General features: G+C 40.4%; 1 protein-coding gene across 3 annotated transcripts in view; it reads right to left on the reverse strand.

Moving 5' to 3' along the window:
* SORCS1 (sortilin related VPS10 domain containing receptor 1) overlaps positions 1-26,956 on the reverse strand; it is a 507,270-nt gene that overhangs the window by 212,380 nt on the left and 267,934 nt on the right. The gene's annotated exons all lie outside the window — the stretch shown is intronic.

Genomic DNA, 26,956 nt, shown 5'->3' on the forward strand with positions numbered 1-26,956 from the left:
AGACCTATCCACAGAGACCTGGCAGGCCAGAAAGGACTGGCAGGATATATTCAGAGCACTAAATGAGAAAAATATGCAGCCAAGAATACTATACCCAGCTAGGCTGTCATTGAAAATTGAAGGAGAGATAAAAAGCTTCCAGGACAAACAAAAACTAAAGGAATTTGCAAACACAAAACCAGCCCTATAGGAAATCTAGAAAGGGGTCCTCTAAGCAAAGAGAGACCCTAAAAGCAAGATAGACCAGAAAGGAACACAGACAATATACGGTAACAGTCACCTTACAGGAAATACAATGGCACTAAATTCCTATCTTTCAATAGTTACCCTGAATATAAATGGGCTCAATGCCCCAATCAAAAGACACAGGCTATCAGACTGGATTAAAAAACAAGACCCATCGATATGCTGTCTGCAAGAGACTCATTTTAGAACCAAAGACACCCCCAGATTGAAAGTGAGGGAGTGGAAAACCATTTACCACGCTAATGGACACCAAAAGAAAGCTGGGGTGGCAATCCTTATATCAGACAAATTAGAGTTTAAACCAAAGACTGTAATAAGAGATGAGGAAGGACATTATATCCTACTTAAAGGGTCTATCCAACAAGAAGATCTAACAATTGTAAATATCTATACCCCTAACATGGGAGCAGCCAATTATATAAGGCAATTAATAACAAAAGCAAAGAAACACATTGACAATAATGCAATAATAGTGGGGGACTTTAACACCCCCCCTCACTGAAATGGACAGATCATCGAAGCAAAAGATCAACAAGGAAATAAAGACTTTAAATGACACACTGGACCAAATGGACTTCACAGACATATTCAGAACATTCCATCCCAAAGCAACGGAATACACATTCTTCTCTAGTGCCCATGGAACACTCTCCAGAATAGATCACATCCTAGGTCATAAATCAGGTCTCAACTGGTACCAAAAGATTGGAATCATTCCCTGCCTATTTTCAGACCACAATGCTTTGAAACTAGAATTCAATCACAAGAGAAAAGTCGGAAAGAACTCAAATACATGGAGGCCAAAGAGCATCCTACTGAAGAATGAATGGGTCAACCAGGAAATTAAAGAAGAATTTAAAAAATACATGGAAACCAATGAAAATGAAAACACAACTATTCAAAATCTTTGGGATGCAGCAAAGGCAGTCCTAAGAGGAAAGTATATAGCAACATAAGCCTTTCTCAAGAAACAAGAAAGGTCTCAAGTATACAACCTAACCCTACACCTAAAGGAGCTGGAGAAAGAACAGCAAATAAAGCCTAAACCCAGCAGGAGAAGAGAAATAATAAAGATCAGAGCAGAAATCAATGAAATAGAAACTATAAGAACAGTAGAACAGATCAACGAAACTAGGAGCTGGTTCTTTGAAAGAATTAACAAGATTGATAAACCCCTGACCAGACTTATCAAAAAGAGAAGAGAAATGACCCAAATCAACAAAATCATGAATGAAAGAGGAGAGATCACAACCAACACCAAAGAAATACAAACAATTATAAGAACATATTATGAGCAACTCTATGCCAGCAAATTAGATAACCTGGAAGAGATGGATGCATTCCTAGAGATGTATCAACTACCAAAACTGAACCAGGAAGAAATAGAAAACCTGAACAGACCTATAACCACTAAGGAAATTGAAGCAGTCATCAAAAATCTCCCAAAAAACAAAAGCCCAGGGCCAGATGGCTTCCCAGGGGAATTCTACCAAACATTTCAAGAAGAATTAATACCTATTCTTCTGAAACTGTTTTGGAAGGAAAACTTCCAAACTCATTTTATGAGGCCAGCATTACCTTGATCCCAAAACCAAAGACCCCATCAAAAAGGAGAACTACAGACCAATATCCCTGATGAACATGGATGCAAAAATTCTCACCAAAATACTAGCCAATAGGATCCAACAGTACATTAAAAGGATTATTCACCACGACCAAGTGGGATTTATCCCTGGGCTGCAAGGTTGGTTCAACACATCCACAAATCAATCAATGTGATACAATACATTAACAAAAGAAAGAACAAGAATCATATGATCCTCTCAATAGATGCAGAAAAAGCTTTTGACAAAGTACAGCATCCTTTCTTGATCAAAACTCTTCAGAGTATAGGCATAGAGGGTATATACCTCAATATCATAAAAGCCATCTATGAAAAACCTACAGTGAATATCATTCTCAATGGGGAAAAACTGAGAGCTTTCCCCCTAAGGCCAGGAATGCGGCAGGGATGTCCACTATCACCACTGCTATTCAACATAGTATTGGAAGTCCTAGCCACAGCAATCAGACAACAAAAAGAAATAAAAGGCATCCAAATCGGCAAAGAAGAAGTCAAACTCTCACTCTTTGCAGGTGATATGATACTTTATGTGGAAAATCCAAAAGACTCCACCCCAAAACTGCTAGAACTCATACAGGAATTCAGTAAAGTGGCAGGATATAAAATCAATGCACAGAAGTCAGTGGCATTCCTATACACCAACAACAAGACAGAAGAAAGAGAAATTAAGGAGTCGATCCCATTTACAATTGCACCCAAAACCATAAGATACCTAGGAATAAATCTAACCAAAGAGGCAAAGAATCTGTACTCAGAAGACTATAAAATACTCATGAAAGAAATTGAGGAAGACACAAAGAAATGGAAAAACGTTCCATGCTCATGGATTGGAAGAACAAATATTGTGAAGATGTCAATGCTATCTAGAGCAATCTACACATTCAATGCAACCCCCATCAAAATACCATCCACTTTTTTCAAAGAAATGGAACAAATAATCCTAAAATTTGTATGGAACCAGAAAAGACCCCGCATAGCCAGAGGAATGTTGAAAAAGAAAAGCAAAGCCGGTGGCATCACAATTCCGGACTTCCAGCTCTATTACAAAGCTGTCATCATCAAGACAGCATGGTACTGGCACAAAAACAGACACATAGATCAATGGAACAGAATAGAGAGCCCAGAAATGGACCCTCAACTCTATGGTCAACTCATCTTTGACAAAGCAGGAAAGAATGTCCAATGGAACAAAGACAGTCTCTTTAACAAATGGTGTTGGGAAAATTGGATAGCCACATGCAGAAGAATGAAACTGGACCATTTCCTTACACCACACACAAAAATAGACACCAAATGGTTGAAAGACCTCAATGTGAGACAGGAGTCCATCAAAATCCTAAAGGAGAACACAGGCAGCAACCTCTTTGACCTCAGCCAAAGCAACTTCTTCCTAGAAACATCGCCAAAGGCAAGGGAAGCAAGGGCAAAAATGAACTATTGGGACTTCATCAAGATAAAAAGCTTTTGCACAGCAAAGGAAACAGTCAACAAAACCAAAAGACAACCGACAGAATGGGAGAAGATATTTGCAAATGACATATCAGATAAAGGGCTAGTATCCAAAATCTATAAAGAACTCATCAAACTCAACACCCAAAGAACAAAGAATCCAATCAAGAAATGGGCAGAAGACATGAACAGACATTTGTCCAAAGAAGACATCCAAATGGCCAACAGACACATGAAAAAGTGCTCAATATCGCTCGGCATCAGGGAAATCCAAATCAAAACCTCAATGAGATACCACCTCACACCAGTCAGAATGGCTAAAATTAACAAGTCAGGAAACCACAGATGTTGGCGGGGATGCGGAGAAAGGGGAACCCTCATACACTGTTGGTGGGAATGCAAGCTGGTGCAGCCACTCTGGAAAACAGTATGGAGGTTCCTCAAAAAGTTGAAAATAGAGCTACCGTACGACCCAGCAATTGCACTACTGGGTATTTACCCCAAAGATACAAAATTAGGGATCAGAAAGGGTACGTGCATCCCGATGTTTATAGCAGCAATGTCCACAATAGCCAAACTGTGGAAAAAGCCAAGATGTCCATCGACAGATGAATGGATAAAGAAGATAGGGTATATATATACAATGGAATATTATGCAGCCATCAAAAGGAATGAGATTTTGCCATTTGCAATGACGTGGATGGAACTGGAGGGTATTATGTTGAGTGAAATAAGTCAAACAGAGAAAGACATGTATCATATGATCTCACTGATATGAGGAATTCTTAATTGTAGGAAACAAACTGAGGGTTGCTGGAGTGGGGGGTGGAGTGGGAGGGATGGGGTGACTGGTGATAGACACTGGGGAGGGTATGTGCTCTGGTAAGCGCTGTGAATTGTGCAAGACTGTTGAATCTTATATCTGTACCTCTGAAACAAATAATGCAATATATGTTAAGAAAAAAAAAAGAAGAAGGTAGTGGGAGGGGAAGAATGAAGCGGCACAAATCGGAGGGGTGGACGAACCATGAGAGACGATGGACTCTGAAAAACAAACTGAGGGTTCTAGAGGGGAGGGGGGTGGGAGGATGGGTTAGCCTGGTGGTGGGTATTGAGGAGGGCACATTCTGCATGGAGCACTGGGTGTTATGCAGAAACAATGAATCATGGAACACTTCATCTAAAACTAATGATGTAATGTTGGGGATTAACATTAGAATAAAAAAAAGAGGAAAAAAAAAAGAAATTATGTATTTACTCCATAACATGCATTTTTTCACTAGACTGCAAACAATGGAGAGGATGTATCCTGCCCATCTTATCCCATACATTAGACTATTGCCTCCCATATAGATGTTCAATAAGTAATGGTTGAATCGTTTAAGGAGTACAGCCTAGTCTGTGACAGAGCTGGAAGCTTGGCACATGCCCATATAACCTTGGCAAATACAGCTGAGTGGCCTGAAAGCAATTCGAAACCCTGTGGTAGAATCTGTCTCAGTTCTTCAGAAATATTTTCTATTACCCTTTCAAGTCCATCATGAACAGCCCCACACCAGAGTGGGAACCACATCAAGTTATCTAGCCCAGTGTTACCAGTAGAGGAATGATGTGATCTGGGGCCATGTACCTTCTTCAACAGAAGGCTCTTACCCAGCCTAGGATGCCATACTGATAGAAGCAAGGCCCATCTCGGTGGGGCTCCACCACTTTCATTTCGAGGTCCAAGGGAGGATGGAACTACATGCAGGAAGATTGTACCTTGCTTCTCTTTTTCACTCAGAATGTACCCATTTCTTCTCTGCTTCAAGTACATGGGGTGACTCCGCTCTGAAGAGCCTATACGGACCTTCAAATATAGATATCACTATAGCAAAGCTGCATCCTAGAAGTTTGGGTGAATCGAGCTAGAATTTCATCCGTGATGCATCAGTGGTAAGCAAACACCGCTGTCTGAAGTGTTATGGGATAGGAATGAACAGCCAGGCAGTGAAAATTTATGTCATTTAGAAAGAATGTCCCTCGTTGGTAGAGAGTTACTACAGGTTAGCAGGCAAAGCACTAGTTTTTTCTTTCTTTCCTTTTTTTTTTTTATTTCAAGTTTTATTTAAGTTCTAGTTAGTTAACATATAGTGTAATACTGGTTTCAGGAGTAGAATTAGAATTAGAATTTAGTGATCCATCACTTACCTATCACAAGTGCCCTCCTTAATCCCCATCACCCATCTAGCACATCCCCTACCCAACCTTCCCTCCAGCGACCCTCAGTTTGTTCTCTATATTTAAGAGTCTTTTATGGTTTGCCTCCCTCTCGTTTTTTTTCCTTCCCCTATCTTCATCTGTTTTGTTCCTTAAATTCCACATGAGTGAAATCATATAGTATTTGTCTTTTTCTGACTATTTCATTTAGCATAATACATTCTAGCTCCAACCACACTTGCAAATGGCAAGATTTCATTCTTTTTGATGGCTAAGTGATATTCTAGCTTATATATATATACATATATATACATATGTATATATATATACACATATATATACATATATATGTATATATATACACACACACATATATATACATATATATATACACACACACATACACATACATGTATATATATTTCACATCTCCTTTATCCACTCATCAGTACTAGTTAAGAGGGCCACAGAAGTCCTTCACTGTCATAAGAAGCTAATCAAAACATAATTGTTTCAATTTAAACCTTTATAAAATTTTCATTTCTTTCCCATTTCAGATTTGAAAATTCCTTATTAAAAGTAGCAAAATGAAAACCTTAATAGTGTAACTACAGGAAATTAGTTATCTAAAGAGAAATTTTTCCATATGGTAAACAGAGGCAAGCAAAGCAGGCTAGCCACAACAAAAAATAAAGAAAGAAAATTCAATCAATAAAGGAAATTTATACACCACAACCACTGTAAAGAAAAATTTATTTAAAGTTCATATAATGAAGAAAGTAACAAATCTAGAGTATTTTCTTTAATAAGGAAGGTGAGAATATAATTTTGAAATATTTTTAAGTAAAACAAAAGAAAGGTAGTATTGTCTTTGATTCTGAGATTTAGAGAGAGCGCTCCTGTGTGAGTGTGAGGCGGCGGGGGGCGGAGAGCTGAGGGAGAATCTCAAGCAGGCTCCATGCCAAGCACGGAGCCCCACCTGGGGATCGATCTCAGCCTGAGATCATGACCAGAGCCCAAATCAAGAGTCAGATGCTGAACCAACTGAGCCACCCAGGCGCCCCAGGCACTATTGTGTTCCAAAAGCTAAGCTAAGGTTATCTAGGAAATCCACTTCAACAGAGCACTGAAATCCCCTAGAGCATGGTGCACCCACAAACAATACTAAAATATGTGGATCTCTCCATGAACATATCACATTACAGCAGATCCCAGAGCACAGAGGTGTACTGAGAATTAAAGGAGGTGTTCTGGGAAAGAACATCACTGTTCTGAAGATAGAGAACCCATTCTATGGGATATGAATGCACTAAGAAAAGAGAATTCACTTATATTTACTTATGCAAACTAGCTCCAGTTATTCAGTATTTTCAGAATGACCTTTCACTGAGGCCCTAAGATTATGTGCAAACTATAAATATAAGAAATTGAATTTTAAAACCATTTGTATCAACCTCAAGAACCAATTGTCATAACCTCTTCAGCCTTCCTCAGCACTACAGATTTATCACTCCCCAGACCTTCAAAAGGACTTGAAAAGGTGTTTTATCTCAACATATAGCATTTAAGTTTATTCACTGTAATCACTTGTTAATGGATATCATTGCTGCAAATTAGACTACAATGGTGTTTAGAGATAACAAATCAATTGGTTAGATTAAAGGATATTATCTAACAAGTATCAGAAAGCCTGATAAGGATGATAAGGCACTAACTGTAGAGATTTTAAAGGATTAACTTACTCCTGGAAGAGGTAAGGCTTGGAATCTATTACCTTCAGGAACCCCATGCAGAGGCCAGAAGCTACAAATTACTACTTAGTCTTACAAAGCAAAGGTCAGTTAAAGAGAGCAGATTGTAGTAGACATCAAAGGAACTAGAATATGCTAAGTAGAAAGAATCCCATCGCATTTATATGAGATCTTAAGGTTACTATCCATTTAACTCATTTAAAAAAAAAAAAATCTTATGACGCTATTTTATTCCCACATCCCAGGAAGATAAGACAAATTGCCCAAGGCCACTCGGCCTATTGACTGGCTTGTCATTCAGAGCTCCCAATAGTGAACTCATGCCATCAGAAATTGATTTATATGCCCTTGTGGCATTTGGGTATAGCATTTATTAGCTTTTATTCCCCTGGGTGTGTGTATTAATAATATATACAATATTTTATATATAATACATACATATGTATATATATATATATATCACATATCATAGTAATCTAAAGGAAATAGAGAAAAGAGCATTTCATGTAGCAACCTCTACACTTGGGTATTCAGAACAACAGTGAAACTATGAATTTAAAGCAAGGAAAGTCCTGTGGGACTAGAGCCCATCTGATGGAAGAAACCGCCCTTTAAATAAAGAGGACAACTCTACCTTCCCCATTACCCATGACAAATGCATAATTGCTTGGCTCTTTTCAACATCCTTTCCCACTCACTTACCATCATGCTATAAGTGGAACTGAGAAATTGTATTTTAATTTTCATAGTCCTGAACAGAATATCAATAAAGCCATGGGAGAAAAGCACATATGTGTACCATCTTTCTTCCCCTGGAAATTCAGCACAATGAGATTAACTCAAGGGACCCCAACTTGGTGGTTTCCCTTTCTTTCCCATCTTTCTCTTTAGATTACTCCCATGGCTGCTTCACTTGTACTGAAATGTAGGTCAATGACACTCTCAAAAGGCACTCTGCTAACATGACAATCGCTCCGCAGAAAGGAGGAGGAAGAGGAGGTGAGGACGAGAGTGATTCCATCAGTAAGAAGAATGCAGGGCTGGATTGGGGCATCTGGGTGGCTCAGATGGTTAAGTGTCTGCCTTTAGCTCAGGTCATGATCCCAGGGTCCTGGGATCGAGTCCCATGTGGGGCTCCCTGCTCAGTGGGGAGCCTCCTTCTCCCTCTGCCTGCTGCTCACTCTGCTTGTGCTCGCTCTCTCTCAAATAAATAAATAAAATCTTTAAAAAAAAACAAAAACAAAATAAAAAAACTTTCTGCTCCTAATGTTTGTGGTCAGGATAGAGACCAAAAAGTAAGAGTGAATGAGAAGGTGCCCCTCTTGAAAATGTAGACTTCTGTTGAAATGGCAACGAAGACACCCTATAATAAACTTTCACTGACTTAGCATGGGGACGGCTTTGACAGCCTGCTCCTCACCTGTGGGCTCAGATGTTGAGTTTACAGATGGATGTAAGAAGAGTGATGTTTCTTGGCAGCTGATTTCCGGCTGTGTGGTTTTGCAGGCTCTTCACTAAGATGCAAAACAGAGGTCCTGACCAGCTCAGAGCCAGGAAGGCTCCCTGGAAACTTTCTGCAAGGGTAAGTGATAATAACAGCAACTGCCCTGGCCAGATTCCATTCCAAGTAATTGCATTCCACCAGGCACTTTGTAACAAAAACCTCTTCCCCTGCAGTCTTCTTAGGCTCCTCCGCCAATAAAATACCAGCTGCAGGGCTCCAACTACTTTTGGGGCAAAGCAGTTTAGGGAGCTAAGTGATACAGAGAATCTGTATGGTGCGCCCGATCCCCACAGGCTCCTTTGTCATCTACGATGATTCCCTCCTTGGTTGACAAGGTCAGAGCATTCTTTAAATCTTCCCATTGGCCAAGATTGGGCTTTTCCTCTTCCTGAGTCCTTCAAAACCCTCCCCCAAGTTTCTTCCCTGTGGTATAAATACAGTTGAAAAATATTGAATTTAGCTCAATAAATATGCATCCCTTTGTGTTTGTCATTTCCTGGTCCTTGCCCCTGAGCAGTGAGCTAAGAGGAAATGTGCTATTATCTCTATTCACAGGTAAAGAAACGGTAGCACCCAAAACTGTGTGGCTTTGCATGTATATCAGACAAGAGAATATTTAAGGCAAAGTGATGAGAGGGTGTCTTTTGTTAGCTGGAGTGGTAATTAAAATCAGAAGAGTCTGCTACCTCCATCCCAGTTAGAGATCTTTGTTCTCTAAAATTCCCTCTACTCTGTAGGTGGCACTTTCACAATTTTGCAAAAACCAACGCACCCGTGCCAGACATGATCCTAGAGGAATCCGCTTCTTACTTTTTTCTCTCATGTACATGTTTCTCCATACCTCAACTAATGCCTTTTTCATATAAAGCACATTTTCCTTCCCCATTTTTCCAAAACGCTGTCTTGGAAGTAACTATGAAAACATTGATCTTGTACATCTGAACCTTAGTTTTGAAATATCAAACCATCTTTTCATATATGACTGCATTTTACTCTTTTAATAATCCTGAGGCAGAAGAATTAGTACCTTCTCCATTTCCCAGATAGAATAAGATGTTTTGGATGCTGTTAACTGGTTCTGAAATGCATCTACTCTACAACTCAGAATGAATGATTATAATCTCTCTTGGCTTCTCTTTTCCCAAGACTGGTACTAGGTCATACGTGCCTAAAATAGAACCATCTGCACCTTGTAGCAAATATGACCTGCAATAGCAGGTAGAGTTTGTCTCTCTCTCTCTCTCTCTCTCTCTCTCTCTCGCACACACACACACACACACACACACACACACTGGAAAAAAAATTCTCCTTTGCAATTGCACTTTGAGTTTCTCCTACAAAAGGTACATCAGAATGAAATGTCCACTGGCTTTTGAGTTCACAAAAGGCAAAAGCTGGTATCTTGAAAGAAAGATCTAGAACACAGTACTCAGGAGTATTCACCATATTCTTTGTCATCACACCCCTCCATCCATGTCATCTTACCTGCTGCACAGAGAAGTACATCCTCAAGCACACACACCAGTGTCACTGAAGTTGGGGTATGGGGTAGAGGTTGGTTGTTTCTAGGAGCCACACATTATTTTTTAAGATTTTATTTATTTATTTGAGAGAGAGGGAGGGAAAGAGAGAGAGAGAGAGTGCACCAGCAGGGGGAGGGGCAGAGGGAGAGGGAGAAGCAGACTCCCTGCTGAGCAGGACCCGGGATCGCGACCTGAGCTGAAGGCAGACCCTTGACTGAGCCACCCAGGCGCCCCTAGGAGCCACACTCGTAACTACCCTTCAGCATCGCCTAAATGTAGGTGGGACAAAGGTACCACTTCCCCTGATTTATTCTGCCCATTCTCACTGTCACATCCAGCAATCACACTGCTTCTTGTTTTCCTAAAGGACTTTAAGAGCTAACCCAGAAGAGCAAAAGGAAATAAAAAGGATATTGAACTTGTTCAGAGAAAAGCTGAGATGGTTTTGAAGCAGTTGTCCATTTTACTGCCAGTTGTAAAGAAAACAAGATATGGGATTTGAGCCAAGTCATCAGACTCAGATTCAATCTTTGCATATTTTTTTTCTCTAGCCAAGGCAAATTTTCTCCTTCCTTTCTTTCTTGCCTGCTAGCTTTCTTGCTTTTGGGGGTTGGAGTGGGGGGCTAGGGACAGACTATGTAGGTATATAATCAAAACCAAACAAACAAATCCCTCCCAGACTAAAAGTCTCCTCCAAGTTCCTGGGCATGAGAAATGAAGCCTGACTGGGGGCTTGGCACAGATACAGCAGGTGCCAGGGATGGAGGAACTTAGTCTTCCCTTGACTGATCTGCTCTGCAGGCAGGCTGCTCTTTGGAGAAGACAGTGGGACCCGATCCACACTGGTCTCCCAGGAAGGCCCTCTTGTGCCAGGATTCCCCTCCCAGCCCTGTTCAGCTCCACTTGTCACCGCAGGAACTTGAAAGACCTGACAGCCAAACTGCAAAATGGAGATGAGTGACAGCTAAGCTTTGGCAAAGCTGGGGCAGAGGAAGGCTGAGCTGCTGAGTACAAAGGACTGGAAAGGGGGCATCTGGTGGTATCTAAACCATTTATTCTTCCATTCATTTTACAGCCTTCACAGACTCTCCTTCAGTATGAACAAGAATTCCAGAATCTGTATGGGAGGCCAATATGTGCATCTGGCTCTGGATAAAAGTGAGGGAACCCAGTCTGTGCATTTGTATCTGTCTCTTTTTCCAACTCACATTGGTCCTTTTCTTCCTTAATTTTTTATTTCACTGATCTCGTGTTTGTAGGTACGGAAGGGGAGGCCTCAGAGACATGAAGTAAAAAGTACTCATGTTCACGACCATCTTTCTTTCCTTTGGGAGCTGGGGTGGGTTCAAGTTCAGTGACAGGTGAGAGTTCACACTGCCATGCTTCCTTAAAACTACACTTTCACTGGTCCAAACTCAAAGCAATGAAACCCCCTCCTGTCATTCATCTTGCAGACAATGGCATATGTTCGAATTTATTCCCAAATCTGCTTTTCAAAATATAGCTGCCATTTTTTTTTTTTAATGTTCCTCTCTCCTGGGCTCAAGGAACAGCAGCTTTTATCTAGGCAGCCTCTGTGGGTGCCTGTGTTTCATACCAACACAGAGCCACTTGCTGGGCAAAGGAATGAAGTCAGAACCCTGGAATAATGGAGCGGAACTCTCAACAAGTAAAATTTCAAGAAGCCCCCGCACCCCCCGAGCTAAACAAATATCTCTGAAACGCTGTAACAGAAGCCTCCCCACAGCTCTGCAAAGTTAAATTGCTAGTAAGCAGCTCTATGCACTAAAGTGACTAAGAATTATTTATCCCAGCCCCTATTTACTTCATTCTTAGCTGGAAGAGCAGAAGGGCAAGCCGCTGCCTGTACCTTGTGCTTTCCTAACTTCCTACTAAAGATTCTTAAACCCATGTCCTTGAATCTCAAAACTGCCCCGGGTGTGTCTACACGCTCTTGACCTTTATTCCACCCAGCCATCAAATGCATATACAGTTGTCTTTCTGTGAGGGGAATGATGAATCCAGTTTTAATTGTCAAAAGGACACATGGTGAGGAACAGTCTAATTTCACATCAAATCTTCCATCGTCCAGCAGAGGGCGGCTGGTTCCAAACACATAACTTAAATATACTTGAGTCACCAACGCCAAGAACCGTACCAACTTATTTTACTTTTATAGAGGAAAATGAAACCGAGAGAGCCACTGAAAAATGATACCTTACTCTTAGTGCAGCTCTTCCCTGTTGGACAAAGTGTGGCCCGAGGTCTGTGTGCAGCAGTTACAGGGAGATGGAGAGGCGGGATCTGCCGGTTAACATGCAGGTTCTCAGAGCTTCTGACCCAGATTCTACATTTCAACAATCTCCCTAGATGATCCTACATCTAATATATGTGGAGGCTTAGGAACCTTAGTACTAATTTGGCCACTTCATTCCACTAATTCCTGAAAGGCAGGTGGATGTATTTTTAAGGATTTTCACATATATCAGGTAACAGTAAAACATTCAAGCTACAGCATTCTTCTATAAATGGCTAAAAACCAGAACTACTGTTACTGCTCACTTCCTTGAGCAGATGCTATTGTCCCCCATGCCCTCTTACAGGAAATAACTGTGGCTCTAGGGAGACTATACTCTTTAGTACATAGGGAGGGTGAATATTAACTAAGAAGCTCAGGAAAATCTGCAGACACGCTGCCAAATCTATGCGCAGTTACCAGCTACATGACCGGGACAACTACTTTTTTTTTTTTTTTTTTTTTTGAGAAAGAGCACCCATGAGTGGGGGAGGGGGAGAAGGGGCAGAGAGAGAGAGGGAGAGATAATCCCAAGCTGCTCCAGGCCCAATGCAGAGCCTGATGCAGGGCTCGATCTCATGACCCTGAGATCATGCCTGAGCCGAGATCAAGAGTTAGATGCTTAAGCAACTGAGCCACCCAGGTGTCCCTGGACAACTCACTTTTTGATACTTACTTTTCTCAAAGTTAAAATGGAGTTTATGGTGCTTTCCCTGCTGATTTCAGAGTTTTGTTCTGTTTGTTCTGTTTCTGCATCAACTATCCTCATACATGGCAATGTTCTCAGGACATTTCATCTACGCGTATCTTACAGCTTAGTTTATTGTATTCACTGATTTGAGGAGCAGGAAGCCTACTGTTCTATTACTACTTTGACAAGTGTGAGAGTCTGCGTTACTCCAAATACTTCTTAGCTCAAGAGGCAAAGGAAGATTTTGGGTTCCAATTCAGGTCTCGTTGAAACAACTTCCTTCCTAATACTTCTTTTGCGTCTCTCCCTTTTATAATGTTCATACTTTCTTTTATACATTTGATATAGAAAAAAGTGAAAAAACAAGTTGGGGGGGCAGTCCGGAAGTTTATATACTTGGGCCCGTGTGTCAGATCTTAACAGGGTATTTTTTCTTCTTCTTTTTTTTGGCACTGCTGTTACAGAGGAAATTGCTTAAAGAAGAGGATATCTAAGGAATTGAGAGGGAGTAGTAGCCTCTGCAGAAAAAGCTGGTGTCTAGAAACTTAATGGTGGCATATTTCAAACTTCAAATGCAATGATGGAGTCACAAGATCTAATCAGAGCCCATGATTATAGCTGTACAAGGGGAAGAACAAGTCCATTGCAGTGTTTACAGGCAATGATGTCAGAACCATTTCTCAGGTGGGATTTCTCCAGGGAGCACCCTCCAGGACAACGGAGTCGACTTCTCAGTAGATCCTTGCACCAAACACTGGCTAGTTGTTTTGCTCCTCAGGTCACTGGCCACAGGTGTGATGGCAGGAGAGGTGCGTTTCTGATATGCATTCCCTCTTGTGGAAAATAACAACCCAGGGTTCATAAAAAGACATCGTGAGTCAACAGAGGGAGCCTACTGGGCCCCTGGGAGAGGTCAGAGCCAGCACAAGGAATAGTGCCAGTCACAGGTGGCATGGCAGAGTGCAAAGGCACTATGAGGGTTACTCTGTCCATCCTCCTGCCAGAGCAAATCTAGCCCCAATTCAACTGGGGTTAAAAGGAAGTTTCCTTGGGACTGTATATATGGAGTCCTTTTCAGATTTCTAAAAGTATCAGGTTTATCCTGTAAAGCTGCCAAGCCTATTATCATGAAATGATAAGCAGGAAGCCAAATGATTTTATACAAGCTGACTTCAAATGTGACATATGGTTTGCCTTTACATTTTCTCTGTGCTTTGCATTTTATCTGAGATTATATAATTCATATTTCAAACGTGAAATTTATTAAAGGTCTACAGAGGAATCAGCACTTAGTCTCAAGGATACTATCACAAAGTAACCTCCCACAAGACAACTGGGGCAATATTTAGGGAATGGTGAACTATGATGGAAGGAACACAGACAAGAAATGCAAAGACTTGGGTTCTAGTTAAAGACCACCAGTTATTAACAAGGTCTCAGGTACAAAATATTGTAACTTCTCCTCGCCACCCATTGTTTCTGTAGGCATGCCATGATTACACACACACATACACATTTTTGTAACCATTTTGAAAATATATTCTGTGTGAAATATATAAGGTGGTCTTGTTACTCTCTCTTACTCTCTCATGTAAATAAGCTTTGGAAAGCAAGAGAGACAAAGAGAGAGAGACTATGGAAGGAAGGGGAAAAGGTAGGGAGGGAGGAGTGAGGGAAATGAAAGTAGAAACAAACTAAGCAGTTGTAGATTGGTAATATCCAATCTCAACACACTCTCCCCCACATATTTATTTAAGAGTTCTTCGTAATTCCCGAGTTGGGTTTGCATAAGAGGAACATAATGAACCATGGATGAAAGTTTGTATTTGTAATAAATGGAGCCAAATGATTTGGGTTTGATAATCTTCTGGGCTTTGTCATATGAGCTTAAGTAGGTTCCACTGGTTTCCAGGTAATGGAATGCTGACATGGATCTCCAGGGAGCCAGGTGGCTTCCTGTTCGCCGCGTTACCCTCTCAGGCTCTACCAAGGCTGCGGGGTGGGAAAGGCGAAATATTGGTGGCTCTTGGGAAATTTTAAGCCCTAATACCAAGTATAATCTTCACAAGTGTATAAAATTTCAAATAGTAAAGAGAGGAGAAAAGGGGGAGCATAATACAACTCCAGGAACCCGATCAAAGAATTGCATTCTCTCACTCTGGTTCACACTAGCAGTGCAGGGGACAAGGTGGGAGGGAGAGGCTATTTCCACAAGAAGAGGACGGCGCTTTCCATCGAGCTTTAACTTGCTTAGCTCTGGAATTTTAAACTAAACAGGGAAAGGCAAATTTCAAGCTCCATTTATTTTAAGCAAATCGGGACTTTTTGTCTCAATCTGAGTATAGAGACCCTGTTCTCGGGCCACTTGTCCCTATGTTTACATTATAGCCATTTTCTACTAAAATAACTGGGTCACTAGAATTTGTCTTCAAACACCATTAAAATGTCAGCATCATCATACCCCCAGAGCACAGAGGGTGGGGATATACAGGAGCGGAACGAGTTGCAAAGGAGGTGATACACCCCTGAATACAAGACCATGTTTGTTTCCCCAAACTAGCACATCTTAATTTGCTGGTTGGCCAGAAATAGCAATCTTTTTATGATGAGCATCTGTGATCTCATACAAACTACTTCCAGCACTAAACACCCTGATCTCAAAATCTATTACAGAAAGGAACTTAAGTTTGCCTAAAAGCCTACCATCCTTGCATTGTGCGGGTAACACATACAATGTGACACGTAGAAAGAGGGCTTGACGCCTGGCTTCCCCCAAGCTGGGACTTTGGTCTCTGTCAGCTTGCCATGGAGCAGGCCCAGCCATGCTTCGGGCAGAATGGCCCTGCAATTTGCCACAAATCACCACCACAGAGTGACTGGAGAACTCTGTTGATACGTGAATGTGGAATAAACCTGTAGGCAATATCCCAAATTTTGCTTAATTATACTATTTATTTAAGGTTTTCATTTGTGTTGACACAAAATGCAATTAACTGAAAACTGTCAACAGACAACTGAAAAGTTGTCCACTCTGATGGTCTGCTTCTTTTTCTTCCCAGAAGCACGCATTTCCATTTGTAGGTCACTCTCTTGTTTGGGGAACAAAAATAAGAAGATGGCACTAAAAAGAAGGCATCCTACCAGTTACACTGGGCAGTGAGCCAGAATTACAGGAAGCACTGCAGGGGTGAATAGCAATAGATTTTAATTGGTGCCTAGGGGTAAAGGTCAGCTCTCTTGGAACAATGGGCATCTATGGTGGTAACTGACTTAGTCCTCGGTGGGAGTTTGTAAATGTCAGTAACACACTTCCAAATGGAAGCACAAAGGGCTTGGGCCCAAGGAACAAAGACAGCGTTAGCCAGCGGAGAAAATACGTAAATCTGCTGGCTAAATAAGGCATTAATAAAGCGTAAGGGGCAGAGACCCACAAACATACCACGTAACATAAATTCAAATTAGACTGCTTTCAATACAGACAAGTGCCTTCCTATGATCCAACACCTTTTTCCTCAGCTCAAGTTCATTTTTTGTTTTTGTTTTTCCTCTGGAATTCAAACACTACAATTACTTAGGTCAAGCGGGATGGGTTTAGCTCCTAAAGCTACATCCATCCTAGTGAAATTTGTGTTTGGTCAATGAGAGAGCATCAGCATTGGCTAAGAAGCTGTAGCCGTTTTCTCTCTCAGGAGAATGTGGATCCCTTTGAGAAAGTAGCAGTAGGGGAAACAATGAATTGCTAGTCATTGGAATACCAGACGCCCCCCCACACCCTCTGCAAATGCTACACTGTTTCTCTTGCCGCTTCTTTGACTCTATACTCCTCATTCTGTGTGTCATCCCTGATATTCACCTATTGCCCTAATAATCTGGGCTCTCTCCTAAGCATTCAACAAATTTAAAGAAACTATATTTTCTTTTTTTTTTTTTTAAGATTTTATTTATTTATTTGAGACAGAGAGAATGAGAGAGAGAGAGCACATGAGAGGGGGGAGGGTCAGAGGGAGAAGCAGGCTCCCCGCCGAGCAGGGAGCCCGATGCGGGACTCGATCCAGGGACTCCAGGATCATGACCTGAGCGGAAGGCAGTCGCTTAACCAACTGAGCCACCCAGGCGCCCGAAACTATATTTTCATAATCAACAATTAGGATAAGCAAAGGAGACTTTAAGGAGCACTTTTAGAATGCAAAAGAGTAAGATGTGTAATATATATTATCAAATTATTAAGATTTCAGGAAATGAAAGGTGTAGTGCCTGCACCAGGGTAAACCTACGCTCATCTCTATCTACCTCCTTCTCTCTTCAATTTCCATTTTTGCAGACAGCGCCCTGTTTTATGTGCGTTTGTATCTCTACCACCTCGCACTAAATAATGTTGGTTCAACTAAATTGTTTTTCTGCTGTGGATGTCATGACCCTGTGTCATACCAGTCTGCTTCACTGAGCAATTTAAGCCCCTCTCATGCTGTTTTCCTGACTATCCAGACTACATTCCTCTCTAAACTCTTAGAGCCTTTGTCATCTCTACCATGCAGTCCATCATCTTCTGTCTTGCACTGTTCTTTAATTGTATCCCCGCAGCAGGATGGTAAACTCCATAAGGGCAATGTAAGGGTCACACTTTTTTTTTTTTTTAAACAGTCACTGATGAGCTTTCAAAGAACTGGGCACAAGCCAAGTGTTCAATAAAATGCGTCAATTGACTTCTTAAAATTGTACCTCCAAATCTCATCAGTAGTTCTGAATGACCAGTAGTTAAGACAAATGCTGACTATATCAGTATCAATCAACTGTAATAAGGTAACATTTACTTTTATTAATTAAATCTTAATAATGTCACACTGCCCACTTACTGATTTCATAAGCAAGACAGAAAAAAAGTTTGTAACAATCTATTGCTATATAAAAAGTTTATAACAATCTATTGTTACTATTTTAGAATTATAATGCAAATGGGTCATGAAGGCATTTTGGGGGGTCTAACTAGCACAACCAGATATAAATGAAAATTAGCATGTTTTAAGAGTCAAAATAGGCACATGCTTATTCATTTAATATTTGCAAATCAATCAAAGTTATGTATGCACTGTGGTCTATGAGTGCTGGTTTCTCACTACACATACACTGAAAGACAGTTTTCATCTTCTTTTTCCCTTCTCCTTTGACAAATATTTGCTTCTCTATGAAGCCTTCATTGAATCCCCAAAGATAGAGTTCTATGTACACAGCTATTATGATACATAAGTTCTATACTGTAGTTGACTGTTTTATACATTCATCTCCTCTACCAGACTGTGCAATCCTTAAAAGAAAGGACAATGTCTTATATTTTTATTCTACTTCCTAGTTCTTAAAAAGATCTGGCACAAAACAGACATTTAATAATTTTGGTTGGGTTGACAAATGACAGCATAAGGCAATGCCAAGTCATCTGAAAGAGATAATAGTGGTAACAATGAGACTAACATTTATCTAATGCTTGCTATGTGTCAGGCGCTGTTCTTTGCTTGTTTTGATTCTTTTCATAACTACCTTATGATATTGACACAATCATTGTTTTATTTTGGACATGAGCAAACTGTATCATGAAGAGGTTAATAACACACAAACCAACAAATAAAACCTGTCTAAAGGCATACAACTAGTATGTGGCTTGGCTGGAATTTAAAGCCAGGCAGACTGGCTCCAGGGTCCATTATATGAACCACTACACCACAACTTATGACTCCACCAGGCAAAAATGCACAATGACCACCTTCAAATGACAAAGTGTAGCTCCACAGTGACTGCAAATAGGTGCTGAGCTGGTACACCTGACAAGTGCAGAAATTACAAGGTGTACACGTAAATAGAAGAAGCCATTACGCAGAGGGTTGGGGAGTAGCTAGGAGAGATGGCATTAAAAGGACAAAAGTTCATTAAGTTGCAGGCAGCAGCAGTGATATTTGAATCTGCTGCTGGGGAGCTGGGGAGCCTTGATCGAGGCCTGCTACTCCCCCACACTTGAGTCATAATTGTGTTTTCTTTTCTGGCAAAACCAATTTCGGCCACAGCCATCAACATCCTTTACCCCTCTGAAAGCACCGAGGAAGAACAGAGAGATAAGGGTAAATTGTACTCCCTCTGAAAGCCCTAAATAAGTTCCCAGTAAATGAGCTCTCCTCTCCCTGAGAGATCTCAAGAGATTCTTAATCTATTGTAGAAAATATTTTTGATTTTATTATTATCTTTTTTCTACCTTATGCGCTCACCATGCTCTTTGCATTAGCTTTCTCTCATCACTACTTTGTTACTTAAAATGCTTTGTAGTAATCTCCACCATCTTCTCTCTTGGCTTAGTATTTGTGCCCTTTCCTCCTGTACCCCTTCTTCTCTTATATGTGAGAGACTGTGTATTCAGGTGTTTTGCTTTTCTCCATTCTTATTTTTTGGACTCATCCAGCTCATCCTCTTCTTCACTACAAGCATGCTCATTCCTGGGTGGCAGATGCTGTCAATCAAGGCACTATTTAGTATTCTAGTCCCCAGACACACACACACACACACACACACACACACAGCCCCAAGCAGCCAGAAGAAGAGATTTCTCTTTCCCAGTCTCCAAAATGTATATCCCATAGTGCAAGCCTTTTCACCCATGAAGATCTAAGCCCATCTTATTGCCTACAAATGATAGTATTTTGTTCTGGAAAAGTTATTTTAAGTAGCTGACTTGGAAGGTTATGGAATGAGAAGTATGTTAGCAGTTAGGGACTCCGTAAACTGGGAGATGGGTGCCTCGAGGAACAAAGGGACAAAACCATCAAAAGAAGATTCGGTCAGGAGAAAGGTCAGGTCAGAAGAAGGAATGTTTACATGGAAGCGATTTAGCCCCTGAGGCTGGTGGTATTCTCTTAATTTCTCCGGTGGGGGAGGAGGGGTGGTTTTATTAAAGATTCATCGACATTGACTTTGTTTTTCCTGACAGCACCAAGAGAAAGCTTGAGGCAGATCTGATATATTGGAGAGAAACATTCTCACCCTAGTAAATATGGCAATTTCCTGTGGCAGCCAGCATTCACTCCATCCATCCTGAGAGCGGCTCGGGCTATTCACTAGAAACAAATGTTCTAGATACAGTATGTCAAACACCGGATGATGGAAACCTCTGAGAAGCCACAGGGAGTATGCTGGAAGCAAACAGACCAGAATGTTGAAAAGACCTCCAACCATTTTCCACAGCAGAGCGTAACTTGGAACCAACCTGAAATAATGCATTTGACCTTCATAAAAGGGTAATGGATGGGCATTTAACACTAGGCCAGCCAGACTTCAGAGAATACAAGTTCTAATAAGAACAGATGATGAGGCAAAAATAAATTAAAAAATAGGCAGGTAGATAACTAAATTAAAAAAAAAAAAAACTGCTCCCCAAAGAAGTTTGAGCAGGTAGTCAATTGTGCATATGTGAAGAATGATCAGCCTCTGATTCAGGCTTCATTTCCTTTTTGAAAACTTCTGTTCACCTGGCCAGAGAGGTAACCTACCTTTTCAGACCCAGTTAGTGGTATAAGAAACATGCAGTTTCTGGACCAGTCTTACTTCATAATATTTGGAGACCAATTCAGACTATATTTATCCTGATTAGCTTCATTTGTTAAAAAAGAATAAAACCAAAAGGCAGAGTTCTAAATTTGTTCCCATTTTGATAAATATCACCTGATGTCAACCAGAAAGCATTATCTATACTTAGAAAAAGTTGATCTGTGGATCTATCACCTTTCTACCTACCCATTTGTCTAGCTAGCTACGTGCATATTTTTTAAACATAATTGTGACTAATAAACTCTGAATTTTAAGAGCAACATCCTGTAAAGTTGATCTTCATACAGATACAACTTTTTAATCAGCAATTCACGATTAATATTTAATGTATTAGATGCTGACATATGATAAACACAACATCTTACAAATGAGGAATGGCAAATTTGTAATGTTAATTATGCAAGAAGTTTCTTTCCAACAAAAAAGTACTTAGCACTACTTAACACTACATGGAATAAAGCTGTAATTTACTACTTAACTGGATCAGTTCTGGGAAACTTGGTATATTATAAACCTGCTATTTTTTTTTCCTTAGACACAGATGAGATTCAATAAAAATCAACTATACTAACATAATGTGCTAAATTCAAAGTTTGTGGTTTTATTCACATTTATTTATTCATGAATGTTATCCCAGGTGCTTTGATTTATATAAAATTGAACAAGGTACATGGTTGTTCCAGGTATAGTTTAGTATACAGAGGGAGGATGGCCTAGCTCAGTATTTTCCCCCAACGGTGTTCCATGGAGCCCAGAAGTCCCAGAGGGCTCTCCAGGACCACCCTGAGGTAGTGGGGGGTGTGTGCTAGTGGGCCTTGCTCCTGGCACTTTGCCCATTTCAAACAGAGCACTTTGCACTTACTATTCGGCAGCTTGTTTGAAACCCAATGGTTTGGATGACTGTTGGAAAATTACCCAGAGGAAAAAAATGTACGTGCAGCATGTTTTTTTGGATTTGATTTTCTTTTGGAATGCTCGAAAAGAGAACAGAACAGAGCCTGATGGACTGAACCAGTATCCACACTCAACGGTACCCAAGAAGGATCAAAGGAGATGATCTCTCCCTTTAGCCATCATTGCCCAGGTGAAGTGTAGGGAAGTTTGGAAAATGGCACTTCCACTATGTCTCAGAGTTCATGCACTTCTTTATGAATGAAATAGATGTTATTTTTAAAAGATTAGAGGCAAATGCATGATCTTGTGTACAAAGGGACAGATGAAAGAGTTAGGGTGGAATGAGCAACTGCGGAGTATCTGCCAAGGGAAATGTCATGTACCCCCTTTGATGTATTATACAATACACTAGTTCCCCTTGGCCTCACCAGATAATGTCGAGTGAGTGCTATGCAAAGTCCTGGCATTTTAAATATTAATCACGCTCCTTTTGGCTAGAAAAGATAAAATTATACATTTTGGCCTAGAAATGACTAAAATCTATAGGGATTTTTACTATTCTTATTTATTCACTTGAAAGAATTAATTTCATAATTAGAGAAAATAAATGAGTCAAAGCTGGTGTTACAATGTACTTTGCTTTTCAATTTCCAGCCTAGGAGCCCCACACTCAACCAAGCTCAGGTGAAATCCTCAGCCATGTGTTGGAGACCTACCATACCCCCAGACACTAGGCTTGGCCTGTTACAGCATAGGAAGCTGAAGAAGGTGCTTTATCCCCTCTGGGGCCTCTCATTCTAAATGGAGCATTAGACAGGGTCAAAACTGACTCATCAGGAGTGAGAGAAAAGTGCTAGAAACAAGAAGTAGATGCCTGGAAAATTGGAGGGAGTGAGAATATCTGACTAATGGAATTGATTACATTTTGTGGAATAGAGGGCATTTGAGGTTCACGTTAAAGGTCTAATGATCTCAGCTCTTCTTTCACCAGTTGCCTGTAACCTCAGGCAAGTCACTAAACTCTAAGGACTCAGGTGCCTTATCTGTTAAATGAAAAAGCAGAATCTGAATACCTCTGACATCTTTTAGGTTCTGATTCAATGATTCCATATTTTTCCTAAGAGAAGTTGGCAGCTGCTATCAACAATACCTTTTTTCTGTCCCCAAAAGTCACCTGCATGAAATATATATATATATATTTCCTCTCCCGAGGAAATGACAAGAGGAATTAAGCATGCCCTGGATATGAAGAGAAGAGGCAAAGAGTCAATAATCAAACGCTTATTTAGAAAGTGCCATATACAGTAAGGTAATTAAAACCTAAACATCTGGAGAAAATGCAAACAGTGTTTAATGCTGGCATGTACCGAGGGACCTGCAAAAATGATCAATGCGTCTGAGGAGCTGGGGGCCTATTTATAGGATGAAAGTCTTGGAAGGCTCTCTCAGCAGGAATAGTATTAATTAAGTGGTGATAACACAGAAAGGAGAAGAAACTGGGGTATGGAGGGGCACAGGAAATATAAAGAGCAAATACTCTCTAGGGTTCTTCTTTGCTGAGAACACAATGCATGGAGGGTACAAGGATGTAACAATGAAATGAAGTGGATGCTCCAGGTTTAAAAACAAAACACTTTTTTTCTTCTTTTCTCCCCCAGTGTATTCCACTTGGGATTTTGTATTCTTTAATCCTTGAAGATGTTATAGCACACCTTGTGAAGAGAGAGCAGCTAAGGTTGATTGGGGGTGAGAGGAAAGGTATTGCTGACAGATACACTCATAATATCAAGAAGTTTTCTTTTTAGGCAGAATACAAATAAACTCAGTGAGAATTTAAGACTGAGACTAAGATTTCAGCACTGATTTTGTTTTTCTTTGTTACATTTATATTAGTTCTTTCCATCACGATCCTCCACATCCCAGCTGCTCATTCCAGGTGCACGTTAAATCATCCTTTCTCATAGAAGATTGTATGTATGTAGCCAATAAAGCACTGCTGATGCCAACGAGCCTTGGGATTTATCATGGACTGGGTTGGGGAGTGGTCTCCTTTGGAGACATGGTGACAGATAGCTACCCTGCCTCTCCTCTGGGGCGAGGATTGACTTATGCTTGTTCTTGGAGGCCTACCTCATCTATCAGAGGCCAGGTGCAGGGCTCTGCTGAAAGAGGGTATGTATGAGCTAGGATAATCCTGGGAGTAGGCTTTCTATGTCTCTTAGTCAAGATTTCCTAGACTGACCTACAATGAGATTACAGTTTTTACTGTAACAGACATATCCAAGGAAAGCTGCTGTCATTTACAGCAGGCTTGCAAAGAAACAGCCAATGGATGATCATTAATTTAAACTGTAAAGAAGGGCCAGTTTTGTTCTGGACTCTGATCCTAGTAATGCCCCTAACAAGCTGTCTGCAAAGCCAGGGCATGATGCCCACTGTTGGGAACACGTTGATTGAAGAACCGAGCTTGTCCTCACAAGCAGCTAAAAATAGCAATAAGCATGTGAAGGCAAAACAGGTTTCTGGGAAGGCAAGGCAGTTTCCCTGATGTCAGTTTTATTCCAGTTGCTCCCACTGATGTGAAAAGCAGAGAGACATATCTGGTACAAAAGATGTTAACTTGCTAGATAGCACCCTAGGGACAGAAAAGAATTAATACAACCCCAGAAAGGGAGCCTGCCTTTTCACTGGAGGATGCACAAGTCTTAGGAGAATTGCAGTGAACTTGAGTGCCTTTGTCCTGTATAATTAAGAGAGCCTGATATCTCTTTCTTTTTTCTTCTTCTTTTTTGCTTTTTCTTTCTTTCTTTCTTTTTCTTTCTTTCTTTCTTTCTTTCTTTCTTTCTTTCTTTCTTTCTTTCTTTTCTTTTCTTTTCTTTTACATAAACTCTCATTGATTGGGGGCAAATATACTCACACTTTAAAATGTTGTATAGGTACTATCTCTTTGGTTCAAGTAAGTCCCTTTGGGGGCGGAAAGTACATATTTCATGGTGATAAATTCACCTCATAAGTAGAAAAAATATACACAAATATACTGCTATGTCACCTTTATTGATTTTTGCACCATTGTAAAGACCTTCATCGTCCTCCAATATTTCTTAAGTCTATCAGCATCTCAGAAAGTGACCCTGAAGGCCTCATTTATCTGTACAAGAAAAGATCCCGCCGCTTAGATTCACCCATAAACACTGTGATTTAAACAGCTCAGGCCCGCCTCTGTTTCTGGAAGGCAAAAGGCCCAGAGAAAGCTGTTCTCTAATAGTCATGGACAAGGACTTCTCTTTCTGTGGAGATAGGGTCTGCCAAGCTTTAATCTTCACTAAATGCCATGGCCAGTGACTTTTCAAAGTCTTGCAGATGACTACAGACTAAGTATGCAGGGCCACTGGTGCTGGTATCCTGGCGTGAATGGGTTAGAAGATGGGGCTCCTTGCTGTGTTCCCTCTAAGCTTTCCTGCCCATCTTAGGAGCTGCTTTTGGACTTGAGAGTCTCACGTTTCAAGCTCTGCTCCTGCAAACCATCTTGGAGTCACATATTCTGTTGCTACAGAAAATCCTATGCTCACTATTCACTATTTGGCATCTTACTTTTTTTTTTTTATCATATTCCTCTCTAACACCATCAATAAAACAAAGACTATCACTAACTTAGAACAATTCTAAGAACAATTTTAAGGTCTCTTCCAGCTGTAAATTCCTTCGTTTTTGTATCTATCACTTTACAAATGGGAAAATGTAAATGTCTCACCCAAAGTCATCTGTTAGGTGGAAGCAGAGTCAAAGGACCTTTCAATGACAAAAATGTCATATTGCATTTATGACTAGGATACAGGACCTTTGAGGGTGGAATGCTGACTTATTTCTCTTTGTATCCTATGATACCTACAGATTGTTGATTTGTTAAATGAAATTTACTGAAAATGTGAAACTAGAGGAAAAAATCAATATGGAATTTAAGAATTGATTCAAAGCTAACAAACATAACTAAATCGCATTATAAAACTAAAGGGTATAAGTTCAGCTCTTCCATTTAGGACTCTAAACAGCAGGTCAAATTGTTTAAATGTAATTGCTGATGATGGGCCAGTAATTAGTCAGGAAGGGGAAGGCAGGAATGTATCAGCTTGTATCTCTACATTTGTGAGGTTGACATTATCGAGCTATTCTGTCCAATACTGGGGCCCATCAGCCACAGGTGGCTATTTGCATTTAAGTTAATTATCGTTAAACTAGATTTAAAATCCAGTTCTTCAGTCATATCAGCTATATTTCAAATACTCAATAGCCACAAGTGGTTAATGTCTAAGGTTTCAGACACCTTAAAGGAACATTTCTATCATTACAGAAAGTTCTACTAAACATTGCTATTTAGGGAGGATAATCACTACTATTACTTCTAATAACTATATGAAGAAGGAGTAGGAGGCAGATGAGAAAAAAAATAAAGTAAGAGAAAAACATTGATGAGCCTTAGCTGTTCTGTGCTAAACACTTGAAATGCCTTATTTCAGATAACAGTTACAACTTTTCACATGAGGTAGGAATTATAATGATCCCTATTTTAAATTTGATGACACTGCTTGGAGAGATTAAGTAAATCACCATAGTTATACACTTGTTAACTGGTTTAGCCGGGTTTTCACTCACGCCATCTGACATCGGAGTCTCTGCACAGCTGCTTGAAATGTTAGGGCCAGAGGGAATGTTACACTTTGCATAAGCAATTCTTAATCCTAGATGCATATGAGAAACATCTGGGGAGCCTGCTCAAAGTACAGTTACCTGAGCCCTAATCCAGAGCAAGGGGGGTGAGATGAAAGCTTGCACATTTGGGAATCACCTAGTGCTTTGGATGTGCAGCCAGAGTTAAGGAATGACCATTCAGAGATGTTCTCATCCACCTCCCAGAGTTCAGGTAACAAAATGAAATACCTACCCAAGATCACTAACAGTAACTACTGACAGATCTGAATGGAGAACCTGGATATCACTGCTACTGTCGTAAAAGAACACGACTTAGTACATACTAATGAACAACACTTTTTCCTGATGGATACTGTGATTTCATGCAATTCACACAACACTTAGAAACTGTATGTCAGAATTCAGAATCTGACAATGCAAGTTTATAAAAACTGAAGAACGGATGTAGTGACACTCTTCTCCTAAGACAAGCAAGTCTTTCTCATTTA

This window comes from Mirounga angustirostris, unplaced genomic scaffold (assembly GCF_029215605.1).
Source record: "Mirounga angustirostris isolate CCGP_5_RB_7025 unplaced genomic scaffold, mMirAng1.0.hap1 SCAF_6, whole genome shotgun sequence".
NCBI classification, from domain to species: domain Eukaryota; kingdom Metazoa; phylum Chordata; class Mammalia; order Carnivora; family Phocidae; genus Mirounga; species Mirounga angustirostris.